Genomic DNA, 14,133 nt, shown 5'->3' on the forward strand with positions numbered 1-14,133 from the left:
CCCCAGATCTACTATTTGCTAGCTGTGTAACCTTCAGTGAATTACTGAAGCTCTGTGAGCCTCAGTTTCCTTGATTATAAAACATAAATAATGGGGCACCTGAGTGGCTCAGTCAGTTGAGCATCCAACTGTTGGTTTTTGGTTTCAGCTCAGGTCATGATCTCAGGTTCGGGAGATGGAGCCCCACTTTCAGATGTGCACTCAGTGGGGAGTCTGCTTGAGCTTCCCTTTCTCCCTTTCCCTCTGCCCCTCCCCCTACTCCCACACATACATTCTCTAAAATAAATAAATCTTTTTAAATTTTTTAAAAATAAAATAATAATAGTGCTTATTTCATAGATACTGAGATTAATTTATGTATGGCATTTAGCACAAAGCCTTACAACTATTAACAGCTTGACAAAGACTGTTAACCTTTAACAAATACTTAAGTTTTATAAAGTAATTAAACTACAAAGGTATATTTTCAGAACAAAATGCTACAATAGTCTCTCAACAATTTTCTAAATTAAAAACTAAGAATACTTGGCCCAGTTTACAATCTTAAATAGCTTGCCATTATGCAATTTTCATTACTGATTATACCTACATTCATGTTTTGATAGCACAATTTTCAATACCGTATCAATTTAATTTAAGCATATTACCTGATTTATGAACAGGTTAGGTAGTTAGTTCTTAGTTGAGCAATCATAAAAATGTGACATTGTCTAAATGTCAATTATGCTTCTGATCCAATTCTATTGGATGACTACTCATGATAGTTCAGAAATTGTTGATATTGATAAATAATATCCAATGCATCCCTGGGATGACTGTGTACTTTCAGAAACACAGGTCTAGACAAAACCTGAACAAGAACAGAACTATCCAAAGATCTAGATTCAGGACGAAAATTTACTAGTGAGGTAGCCACTGGATTTGATGTTCAATTCATGTAGGACCAACCTGTGGGCTGGAATGCAGCAGTAATATCTGAAGGCTCCTTTCTTTCAAACATAAGCAGAGGTCCACCCTGTTCAAAATATTTGTAATTGCTGCTTTTGAACTGGATATCTCTGCAGCAAAGATTAGCTTGTTGTCATTCTCATCCTCAACCCCTTAATATCTTCTGCCATGGTTCCAGATCTTCTTCACATCTCATAAACAGTTCTGCCATAGTTGAGTAATGCTTTGGCTGAAAAGGGTCATGGCCCATCCATTTGCTGAGTTGGGTTTCTGTAAACTGTCACCAAAGTATGTACGACTCCAGGCAAGGCATTAAGTTATACCTCGGTTTTCCTTCCTTTTCTCCCCCTTTTTTTTTAAGATTTTATTTATTTATTTATGACAGAGAAAGAGAGAGAGGCAGAGACACAGGCAGAGGGAGAAGCAGGCTCCATGCCGGGAGCCCGACGCAGGACTCGATCCCGGGACTCCAGGATCGTGCCCCGGGCCAAAGGCAGGTGCCAAACCGCTGAGCCACCCAGGGATCCCCCCTTTTCTCCCCTTAATCAGTTTTGTGTTGGTTTAATTTGCAGGTACCAAGCACTGCACCTGGAGCAGAGCCGATGCCTCAGGAGGAAGAGAAGGTGGAGGAGGAGAAAGAGGTGCATGAAAACCCCCCTGAAAATTCAGAAACGACAGTGGCTCCCACTGCAGCGCAGGCTGCTGAGCCATGGGTAAGGGGGCTTCTTGTGGAACTGGCTCTGCCACCAGCATAGGCTCAAGGTCAGTCTCCATTCTCTGCACCTCTGTGCTCTCGCTGCTTTCCCTACAACGTGGGAAAGCACAAGCATATGCTTGTGCACCTGCACTGGGAGGCGGGGCCCTGGAGGGCGACAGGCCAGCCCACACACGCACCCAGGTAGGCACACAGCCTGCATGCACCGGCAGCAGGGTGGGGCCACCCAGCTGGTCCTGCCTTCCTGGGGGTGCCCACCTGCTCCCCTCCAGCCCTGAGCAGTAATTCCAAAGTCTCTAATTATTTTATTGATTGATTGATTGATCAGATCTTCTAGAATATACTCTATATTTTTCTAGTTCCTGGAGATATGTTTAAACTTGCCTTTTACTTCTTTAAAGACAATAAGGACAGTTATCTGTAATGTATCTATAATATGTCTGATGATTCCAAAGTCTGGAGGGCTTGCTGATCCATCTCTGCACCCTGGTATTTCTTCTGGTTCGTGCTGGTTTTGTCTGTGTTAGTTATCCCTGCCGGGACTGCTCACTGCCCTTGAAAATGGACGTGGGGGGGATCCCTGGGTGGCGCAGAAGTTTAGCGCCTGCCTTTGGCCCAGGGCGCCATCCTGGAGATCCGGGATCGAATCCCACGTCGGGCTCCTGGTGCATGGAGCCTGCTTCTCCCTCTGCCTGTGTTTCTGCCTCTCTCTCTCTCTCTCTCTCTGTGACTATCATAAGAAAGAAAGAAAAAGAAAAGAAAAGAAAAGAAAAGAAAAGAAAAGAAAAGAAAAGAAAAGAAAAGAAAAGAAAAGAAAAGAAAGAAAAGAAAAAAGAAAAAAGAAAAGAAAGAAAAGAAAAGAAAAGAAAAGAAAAGAAAAGAAAAGAAAAGAAAAGAAAAAGAAAATGGACGTGGCGGGGTGGTAGGTCCCAGTAGTCTGGAATGAGGGAGTCTTCCTCCAGAGAAGTTTGCATTCTCTTCTGCCAGGCCTACGACTACCAGGAACCCAGAACCACCTCAAAACTAAATTCCTTGCCAGAGGGTTCTGGACCATCCATTCACGCAAATATGGGTTGTAAGGTACTCTGATGGGTGCAGCCTGCAGTGCTTACAACTTCTCAGAGACAGGTTTTCTTTCACTTCCCCAGCTCCAGCCCCTTCTGCTCAGCCTCCAGGCAGCTCTCTGTGCAGCTTCCTGGGGATTGATGCGGGTATTTGTAGTTCAGAGATTCCAGCATAATATGGGAGGGTTTCCCTAGGCTCCTCATTTGGACTTCCTTCCAAGTTTTGTTTTCCACCCTCTCCTGCCAGGCCATCAAAACTGCCGCTCAGTTTTGAGGCTTAGCAAATTCCATTAGGTAAACAGAGCGCCCAGTGCTTTTCCTAGCCTTGGATTTCAGCCTCCCGATTCCTTATTCTCTTTTAGCAATTCAATGCTTTTAAGACATGCTTCTTATCCAGTGTTTTAATTTGTTTCTAGTCAGAGGGTCAGGCTGATTAGCCAGATTGCCATATTCCTGTAGAAGAAATGGCATTTCTTTATACATTCCAACTTGTGTCTGGTCTCCTACAAACAAAACTACAGGCGCTCCAGGCCTTACCTCCTATCCTTCAGTATCAAAATGAAAAGTCCACTGTCCACTGAAGAGCAATGCTTTCTAACCCTTCCATCTATGCCCACTTCTTTATTATACAGCTTTGCTATAATCAATCAATTTCAAGAATAACATTTTGAGTTTCAGGAGCAACAGGGTTGTGGAAAGACAATAACCCCCTTGATGACACTGAGATGAGTGGTTATATTCTAGAAAATGTGCAGCCTTTTCACATGGTCTGTTGTATTTGGTGTATGTGTGTTTGTGAGTGTGTGTGTGTGTAAGTGCATGTGCATGCCTACACAGGAGACAGAGAAAGAATGTATTTAGGATTTATTCTAGCCAAAGCAATTCCAGTTTTGTTGTACATAGGGCTTTATGACTTATGTGAATGGGCATGATGGCAATGACTTCCTTGTCTGGATAATCACAATAAACTAAAAATGTCTAAAAATGTCATTGTCACAATGTGTATACAACCCAAGAAACAGTCCCATAGTGAATAAGATTAATTTGTATCATAATAATTTGTAATTTTAAATAATTCACATTTTCTATGTATAATTTAGACCTTATGTGCATGACTCTTACTGAGAATAATGTGTGCAATAGATCTATCTCCGTGAAGATACAGCATACCATGTTACTTGGCCATTAGTTATCTATGCAAATTACTTAATATTTTTTAGTTCAGATGCTTTGTTTGTAAATCAAAGGATATGGACATGAAGTTGTGTAAAACTCCTTCCAGCCACACATTTCTTCCAAAGATTTATTTGTAACATGAAAAGCCATTTAAATATAAGAAGCTCTTTGCATAAACTAGTTCCTACATACAACAACACGAAAGAATCTCACAGATAAGATGTTAAGCAAAAGCCACCAAACACAAAAGTATATACTGCTGAATTTCCTTTATATGAAGTTCTAGAACAAGCAAAATTTATCTAAGGTTGAAAGAAGTCTGAGTAGACTTGAAAAAGGCATGAGGGAACTCTCTGGCTTGTTAGAAATGGTTTATATCTTTATCTGTGGAGTGGCTGCACAGATGTATACATATGTAAAAATTCATCCAACTGTGCACTTCATATGATTCACTTTACTGTGTGTATGTTATGCCTCAATTTTTTAAGTGCATAAACAAGAACTTAAGAAATTACAAATTATACTTTATTATCTCATTATCTCAGTATTTCATAAAATTCAGGATAAAGTAATTCATCTTTAAAAAAAAAAGTAAATGGCATTTTACTTATATCACTGCCCATGAATCCCTTACTTGGAAATGTATAGAATATATTTTATTTTTTTATATAAATTTAATTAGCCAACATATAGTACATCATTAGTTTTAGATGTAGAGTTCAAGAATTTATTGGTTGTATATAACACCCAGTGCTCATCACATCACACATGCCCTCCTTAATGCCCATCACACAATACATTTTAAAATCTTAGAACTTCATTTCTTTATCTAAAAAAAATCTTAATTCAACTTTCACCAGGTCAAGATGGCATCCTTATCAACTCTACTCCATTCTCCAGTTATTTAGAATTCATGACACTGTATACTTTACTTGTCTTACACTTCACAGAAGTATCTATGCCATTTAAATTACTCTGGAGGTACATAGTTCTCTATCAACTTCCCTCAGCCAAGGAAAACATAAGAAAACCACATATAAGTATGTCAAAGAATTCCAAATTTGAAAGAAAAAAAGTCATGATGCTCAATGGTAATAGGAAATGCTGGAAACTGTAGTTAGACCCATGTACTATTTTGAGACCATCCAGCCCATTAATAATTGCCTGCACCATCAAGCACTCACTGTGCATCGTGAGAAAGAGCATTTAATTGACATTGTGTCATCAGATAAGCATAAGAATTCACAAGATAGATACTTATATTATCCCCATTTTATGGATGGGGAAACTAAAGATTAGAAGGATTTAAAAATTAACCCAATTTTTTTATGGCTAATAACCAGCAGATGGTGGATTTAAACTCATGAAGCTTGATTCCAGCACAAAATTCTTAAATATCACACTCTAAAGTTCTTCCCTATGATGAACTGAATGGCTCCCTTTACCTTGCACCTAGTTCTGCTCCTTGGGGAGACACAGATCAACTTTAACCCCTTTCCAAATGACAACATTTCACATACTTGAAGAAAACTCATGCCCTGCCCTTCTCTCCCACAAGTTAAAACTCCCTCTTACTTCTGTTTTTTATATGACTTGGTTCATGTCATGTCCCCTTGCTTGAGACGTCTCACAAAATGCACCTCAGTGTACTCACTGATGGCCTAGAATTGAAGAAATTACCTTTGAACTGGTCACAACATAAGAGACTGATCCAAGAGGAGGACCACTTTAATGGAATCTAGAAATGCTCAGTAAGTAGTGAAAGTGATTGGAAGAAGGAGCCCCAGAATGATGTGTACACATGGTGCACCTGCTCCTACACTATAATGAGGGCAGGTTCCAGGAATGCAGCATAAAGATAACTTTCTTCTCTCCTTCTACTTCCCTTAAGCTAGGTTCGAAGCCACTGATCCTTGGGCAGTACAAAGGACAAATTTGGGGAGCTCTAAAATCCATGGCACAGGCAAGCCATGTTACACAGATCTTACATTAATGTTGACTTACTACTTTTGGTACATGTAGAAGTCCACATGAAAACCCAAGCCTGTCTGTGAAAACAGCCCAAGTAGATAAAGATGAACACAACCAGGCAGCCCCGGTGGCCCAGCAGTTTAGAGCCGCCTTCAGCCCAGGGCATGATCCTGGAGACTCGGGATCGAGTCCCACGTCAAGCTCCCTGTATGGAGCCTACTTCTTCCTCTGCCTATTTCTCTCTCTCTCTCTCTCTCTCTCTCTCTCTCTCTCTCTTTCTAATGAATAAATAAATAAAATCTTTAAAAAAAAAAGATGATGAACACGACCTACTCATGAGAACTCATCTTTGATAAGGACTACCCAGATTCAACACAGGGAGCTCAAAAGTCTGTTCATATTGTAAGGGTTAATAATAATAGTACCCCCCAGTTAGGCCCACTGGATATGCACTGTGTTTCCTGGTGATATAGAGGCTAAATGTAGGAGAAGGTCCAGAAATAGTGACTCTTGTTCTTAAATCCACCAAGACTTTCTGATCAGGCTTATCAAAGTCTTGGGGGAAAATATGAACTGGATGTATCATAACTGACAGGGTCTGGCACCCAGCACTGATGCACTGTGAAAATACATTGTATCCAGTGGCCTGATGGCTGATGTCTTCCTGGTCATTAAATTGAGCAGACACTATAAAGACTCAGGATGAAAGAGAAAAGGCAGAGGGCCTTACAGTAGGGAGGAACATCCCAGAGTAATGAAGATAAATGTGACAAGGAAGTAAATGCGTGAGAAAGAAAATAATGTTACAAACAAGACAAACCAATGGTAGCTATTCTGCTTTATATAAATATCAGAAAAGAGCACAGGGACCTGAATTAGAAAATATCAACCATGTTGGTAAAAAGCTCTATTTTTAAAGACAGGCTGATTGATCATCAGAGATTACTGAACAACAAAGAAATACCACCTCTTATATTTTAGGAAACAATCACCCAATTAAGCCAACTAAAATATTTATCTAAGAAAACCAGGAGCAGAGCCATTCAGATTATATTTCAGGAATGAGTTTTAAGATGTTCAAAAGTTCAAATAATTGAAATTTTTCTTTTAAAACTAAACTTGGCCAAACTGCTTCCAAACCTCCTTATTCCTTCACTGACAAATATAATAATGCTCCTGGGGCTCAGATCTTATTATTATTAAATACTTATTAAGTATTCCTGCTGTGCTGAATGCCACACATAATAGATGGATAAATACATTGTGTGCCCTCCCTTGAAGAGCTTAGAGTCTTACAAAACTGATAGGACACACAAATAAATACCCCCATAATTTCTTCCAGAGAGCATTTACAAAAGTCAATGCCATTATAATGCTTCAGTGTTAGGTGCAAAATTGAAAACTGAACTGGACTTGTTTGATGAAATGGGATGAACACATAAATACAATTATTCTAGCAACACCCAGCCTTCTTTCTGCCTTCTCTCTAGTCCCAGAGAAAGTACAGCCTCTTTACCCTTTACCCCTGTCCTCCCTCTGTGTCACCTTCCTGCCACCACTCTGGCTCAGACCTCTAACCATTTCTGGCCAGGATCACCATGGAGGCCTCTCCACGAATTTTGCTACCAAATCACACCACTCTGAGCAATCCGGTATACCATTTCCCAAGGAATTTTTTATTAATAAAATGTAAATTTCACCGTGTCACTCCTCTGTTTGAAGATTCTTCAGTGGATTCCCACAGCTCTCAGGATATAGTTCTAAGTAATCCCTCACCATGACATAAAATGATCTTTGCAGTTTGCATTTCCATAAATTTTCATTCTCCTCTAATGGCATGACTCCTCAGGAACCCACCTACTCCAAACCTACTGCCCTTTACTTAAAGATTTCCAAGTCTGTCATGCTTTTTCGCATTTCCAAGCCTTAACTCCTGCTGAAGGAGGCCTGGGACAGCCTATCCTTCCCTCCTGAGCGAGCCATCTCAAGCATTACCATCACTTAAAAGTAATTCCCAATACCCCTCTGCATGTCCCTGGGCTGGCCCTGATCTGTCCTCATTGGAGACCCTACAGTACCTTTACTGGAGCACTGTGCTGAGTCTTATCCGTATCCTCAAGCAGACCAGGAAATCTTCTAGAAAATAACCATATCCCATATATTTTTATATCTCTATCATTTGGCATGGTTTATAAAGAAAAAAGTGAGAGATACTGAGAGCAGAATAAAATGATATTTTCAAATAAAGGAATGGATGAATGATCACATAGCTGGTTCAGCTTCTCGGGAAAAGAGCAGACTCAGCCTCAACACCAATGTCGGTAGAAGTTGGAGGTGGGAGTCAGGGAGGGGAGAAGCCCCAGAAGTGAGCTGAGAGGCACCACAGCCAACCAGGAAAGCATATTAGTCTCAGAAGTCTGCTCTGACCTCACAGCCTGAGAACCAGGAACCAGCTTCACACAACCTTTATACAGTTCGTGTCAATATTTATTATTCTTTACACAATTCTTCTTGGCTAACCTGTTCACCTCCGGCAATGAATCAAAATCCTGTCTTCTGGCTTTCTGAAGGGCCCCTTCTCTTCCATAGCTCGGAGGGAAGATGATCTCTTCTCACTCCCTTTGTCAGGACTCCTAATCTAGGCCCAAAGCTCCTCCTCTGCCCCAGTGCACACAAAGGCACCCCCACAATGACAGGATGAGGGCAAAGGCTTCGCACAGGACACTGGGGACCCGTCGCGTGGTCTCTCCCTTGCAGGAAGCAGAGGAGCTGAGGGCACACAGAGGAAGGCATTCGAGTACCTGTTCACTTGAGGCTCTTTCCTGCTCCTCCTCCTCGGTTTTTTTCCACCTCCTCATGAAGAAAGCTTTATAGCCTGGAAAAGGGCAGGCTTGACTGCCCATGCCATCAGGAGGATGAAGCTCCGCCACAGCATGCAGGGCCGCAGGCAGAGAGGGCACCGGTGCCCGGCTCGCAGGGCCAGGGCGGGGGTGGCCAGGGGGACCCAGATTAACCCAGCCCCACATCACCCACTGCCCCCCTCTCCCTTCAGTGATGCACCTGACACAGGGAGGATGCCCCCTGTGGATGGCCCCTAGGTGCTCCCCCGCCACACTGGATGCATGGGATGGTCATTTAGATAGCGCTGATGTGCAGCTCTTCCATCACAGGCTGACACTCACTCGGGGCACAGTTAGGCAACCGTACGCAGTGACTAGTAGCCGACGGGAGTCTCTTGCCACTCACAGAGAAACAGGAGCAAGAGAAAAGCCAAAAAGATGAGACCACCACCAGGTTTAAAGAAGAAGAAAGGAGGAAAGGAGTGATACATAGAGTGAGAGGGGAGAGGGAATTACTTTTCATATGTTTAGTGATTACAGGAAACTATGTGTGAACAACACTGTGAGGAATTAATACTCCTGCAGAAGCTTTATATTCCATTTGACTGGCAGGAAGCCACCTTTAAGGTGTCAGAGAGCATTACCAGGTCTGTGAGAACAACAGGCCCGCCGGAGCCTCCTGCTCAGTGCCGCATGCTTGAGGGCACAAGGTCAGGACGTGTGTGATCCTGGACAACATACTCTATCTCTCCAAACCTCAGTTACTTCATCTATAAAATCGGGATAATGATAGTAGCTACCTCATAGGGGAGTTATATGGATTAAATGAGTTACTTATGTAAAAACACTTCAGAACAGTGTCTGGCACGCCAAACAGTACCTGCTACATAATTAAGTTCTGAATCCAGATTCAGCAGATTTTCATTCCATTCATTAAGCTTCCCATGAAGAAAAATCCACCTTAGCATCAACCCCTGACAACAGACCCTGAGCAGGTGGTTAAGCACTACCCAGGCTCCAAGGGATGACTGGATGGAGCAAACAGGTTGATTTCTTCAAATTAATATCTCCCCTTTGAACTAATGGTCCTTTGCCCATCTGCTCTGTCCTCTCTCCCCCCTCCTCCTCTGCCAATGCCAGAAAAGCATGGAACTTGAGATTTAGAAGCAGTGGGTTCCACCACAGACCCCACTGCTGTGTGGCCTTTTACACATGACTTGATCCTCTGAGTCTCGGTCTTTTCATCTGTAAAAAGCAGGCAAATAACCACCACCTTAGGGGCCAAAGTGAGGTAACAAAGGTGAAAGCCACCAATGTAAGTCCTGGCATGTGTTAGTCACACAATAACTCATATTTCGGTCTGAGTCTCAACCATTCCACCTCCTTGCTCTCCACTAGCTGTTTCAGACCTGCTAGTTGCACCCAAAGGTATCACCCAACCCCTGGCCATAGGCAAACAAACACTATTCACTGACCTCCCTCTCTATTTTAAGCTGCATCTCCCAGGACTGCTCCTGGCCAATCTAGAAAAGTCAGGCATCTTGCAGATGTAACATTATAGGCTTCCAGCTCCTTGGAGCAACACTGCCCAATAGCACTTTCTGCAATGATGACAATTTATATCTGCAGTGACCAACACAGCAGCTACATGTAGTCAGTGAGCACCTGAAATGCAGCTCAGTCACTGAGAAACTGAATTTTTATTTTATTTCCTTTTAATTAAGTTAAATGTAAATAGTCACATATGACCAGTGGCTATGACTACCCCCCCCCACCCCCAGCTGTCACCAAAGTGCTAACACCAGCCACTCTTCCAAGGAGCAAGACATCTGAAACCTTCCAACCACCTGGCTGGTTATCTCTAGTTGGCCACTGCTTCCTCCATCAAGGGCAGTTTGGTAGAGCAGGAAAATGAGGTCACTCAAAGGCTATTCCAATGCCTTTCAATCACAAGGCAACTAGAAGACTTGTTTTTTAAATGGAGGTAAAATCAACATTTTCCCTGGTTCATTGTATTTGAGAGAATGTATGCAAATTGCAGCTATCCTTTTAACAGTCCCTATGGGTTTCCTCTGCCATTGGAATGACTCTGTGGGGTATCTCACCAAAGGGCAGAGCCTTCAGGCCATCATGAAAAGCCTTTGCACTAACAAAAGATGAGGGGCAACTCTGGGGACCTTTTTGAAAATGAGACCTCCTGGCACTTCAGTTTCACTGAGTCAAAACTCCACATGAATTACTTCGCAGTATTTTTTACATTAATCTTGCCAAGATCAGATTCCAAGAAGCAATAAAGAATATTAAGTTAGCTTTTACTTTCAATCAGAAAGTTTGTTAGGTTTGAAATCACACACAAATTATCATCTTGCCAAACTGAGATTGGCCCTAAGGGACTGAGAGAGAAGACTCATCCTCTTGTTTGGAAGGCAAGAGCCGTTTCATGACCTTCACTCCAAGGTGCTAAATGCATTGTGTGGATTGTTCTCAGCCACTTGCCTGAGGCAAAAACAAAACAAAACAAAACCAAAAACAAACAAACAAACCAAAAAACCATCCTGGCCCAAGCAAGATGAAGTGGGGATGGGAGGTAAAACCCATCTGCTCATTTGATAAATATCTGTCTAGTCTTTACTACATGCCAGGAAGGCACAAATGAAAATGGGGCTCCAAGATCCATTACAGACAAATCTATAAACAAGTAATTACCATACACAAGGTACATTTTCCACACAAGCTGTTTGGGAACACGGAGAATAGAGTAGCATGTGTCACAGGAAAGTCAGGGAAGGCTTTACCAGGAAGTAGCCTTTGAGTTGGGATGGAAGAATGAATAGAAATACTCCAGGTAAGGTTGGGAACAGGGCAACTATGTTTACGGAATATAATGTGGGAGGAAGTCAAAAGAACAGAGGGTGAAATGAGACTTCTAAACTGGGGTCAAGCCCCCAAACTGGCCCCATTTAATTTTGGAGCCTTTTAGTCTTCCTAGTCTTTCTTGGTCCCCTTGGCCCTCTTCCACATTCATGCAGCCAGTCCAAGAACATTATGTTCCTTTGGTTCACACCCCATTGTAAAAAGGCTCCTGCCCGTTTGGGTCCTGCAAACAAAATTCCATGATCCTACTAATTGTAGGGGCCAATGGCAGGTTGCCCCAAATATGCCACTTTGGCATGAAAATTATTTCCAGCTAAAATCAAGACCCAAAAGACTCAGGAAGAATTTCCCCTAACTGCCAAAAAAATAATTTAGATAAGAAAACCTGCTCCAGGAAGAGAGCTATCACCATAGATACCTACAGCATAGTATAAACTAAGGGTAATAGACAGTAAGGAATTTAACAAAGTCACCTTGTTAAAATTCCTTTGTATGTCCCATTGTTTCCGATGCCCCACAAACATTTGTTTATCAGACATTCACTCTTTTTCATATTCCTGTGAATTGCTTCCCTTCCCTTCAAAGTCTCAAACACCCACTTCCTTCTCCTTAATTCAGGATGACAAACATATCTCATTTTGCCTGACTGTCTTTGAAGTCTCATGTCTGTGTAGATTCCCCATACGTACAATATTAAATTAAATAGATAAAAAATTAAATAGGATTTTCTCCTACTAATCTCGTCTCACGTCAATTTAATTCTTAGACCAGCTAGAAGAATCTTGAAGGGTAGTAAAAATTCCTCCTCCCCAACAAAATCAAGGCTGCTGCTGCTTTTACAAAAAGCCCCAGCAATCCACTGTATATGTGAACAGTGTTTTCTATTTCTTGGAAGAGACACCCTAAAACCACTGCTGCAGGTAGCCAGCTCACCATAGGAGGATGATTCAGTGATTTTAGAGAGAGTCGGTGACCATTAGAGTGGACTGATTATGTTGGGAATTGTTGCAGTACTTTAAAAAGAGAATAGACACTACATGGCAGTGACTATCAGAAGGCTAAAAGTGGCTATAAAGTACAGTACAATATGATGATACAGAGTAAGAGGAAGGAGATAGCAATGACCAAGGCAAATGTGGGCTAGCTGGAAATTTTTCTGGCATGCCATCAGAGTCTTAAAATTGATCTTCTAAGCCACACTTAGGAGGCCAAGTTTTAAGAAGGTAAAATTACCCCCAAGTTCAGAAGGAAGCTAGATATTCACAGGAAACTACATGTTACAGCTGAAATATTTATTCAAAACTAGCCTGTAACGGTTGGATGAAAAATATATGTTCCATTATGTGAGAATATCTTATTTTAAGTGACAATTCCAGAATATACAAGTGTTTCTTTCTGCTTATTATTCTATATGCTAGAAAACATCGGATTTTTTTTTTTTTTGCAGGGTTTTTTTGTATCCTCTTATAAATTAGGTCACCTCACCAGGCTTTTTGGACATGCTGGGTGGATTTTCCCAAATAAAGACATCACAGTGGTCAGCTGGCAATATCAATGATAGAATTCAGGTCCCCAGAAACTGGAACCAAGTAGGGCAGCACTGTGAAATAAGCACTGGACTGGCCATTAGGTAGCCATTAGATTTAGCTTTTGAGACCAGTCCCCCCTTTTCTCCTTGTGTGCATTTAAACAGACAGGTCTCTTAACTCCTCTGGACCCCACTTTTCTAGTCTGTAAAAGGGGATTAGTAATTAACTTCATGAGATTACTGGGAAGATTAAATACAATGATATAAGGTAAAGCATATGAAAAACAGCAGTAAATCTTAGTTCAGCTGAATCTGGTAAAAGCCATTCACTTATATCCATTAATAGGAGGTTGAGGGTGTGAAATCTGAACATGTTGAATGAAATGTCCACAAAACTCCTGGCTTCTGATCCCTCACTTAATTATCAGTCACAAACAGTGCTGTCCAACCCAGTTCCTTTTCATTTTCTATTCATTTTACATTCTGCAATGAGATACTGAATAAGAGAAAAGAAAGTGTATTAAAGGGATTATTACTTGCTCCCTCCCCTAAAAGTCTGTGGATAATTGATTCATAGACCACCCACTATGAAGTTGGGCTCTTTTCCTGTAGGATTTGTAGCTCCAAAATGAATGACTTTATCAAAATAAAGCTGGAAAAGGATTCCTTAGTCCCTCCCAACTGTGATGTCTTTTGGAAAAACTGACTTGAAAGTCAGCTTTCTTTCTCCAGATACTCAATTTTCCACCCACTCAAAACTACTGGCAGTCCAACCAACTTATTTTTATTTATTTTACTTATTTAATACCTTACTTGTTCTCAAAAAGAATAAAGACTTCTAATTCCAGCTAATGATAGAGATTCACCTGCTTCCAAATCTCCCTTCTGGGGAATTCCCACAATGAGCCAAACCCCTTTTCTTCCACGTGCAGAGCTCAAAAGCTCTGTACTACCTGCTTGATTTTAATGTATTAACATGCATATAACCAAAACTTCCCATAAATAGGCATGTAGCCT

The 14,133-nt window shown here is 41.5% G+C and overlaps 1 pseudogene; it reads right to left on the reverse strand.

The window, feature by feature from the left end:
* Positions 1-755: 755 nt before the first annotated feature.
* Positions 756-1,198, reverse strand: LOC129517113 (zinc finger protein 280D-like; annotated as a pseudogene).
* Between the last annotated feature and the right edge of the window lie 12,935 nt (positions 1,199-14,133).

Source organism: Nyctereutes procyonoides, unplaced genomic scaffold (genome assembly GCF_905146905.1).
Source record: "Nyctereutes procyonoides isolate TBG_1078 unplaced genomic scaffold, NYPRO_anot_genome, whole genome shotgun sequence".
NCBI lineage: Eukaryota > Metazoa > Chordata > Mammalia > Carnivora > Canidae > Nyctereutes > Nyctereutes procyonoides.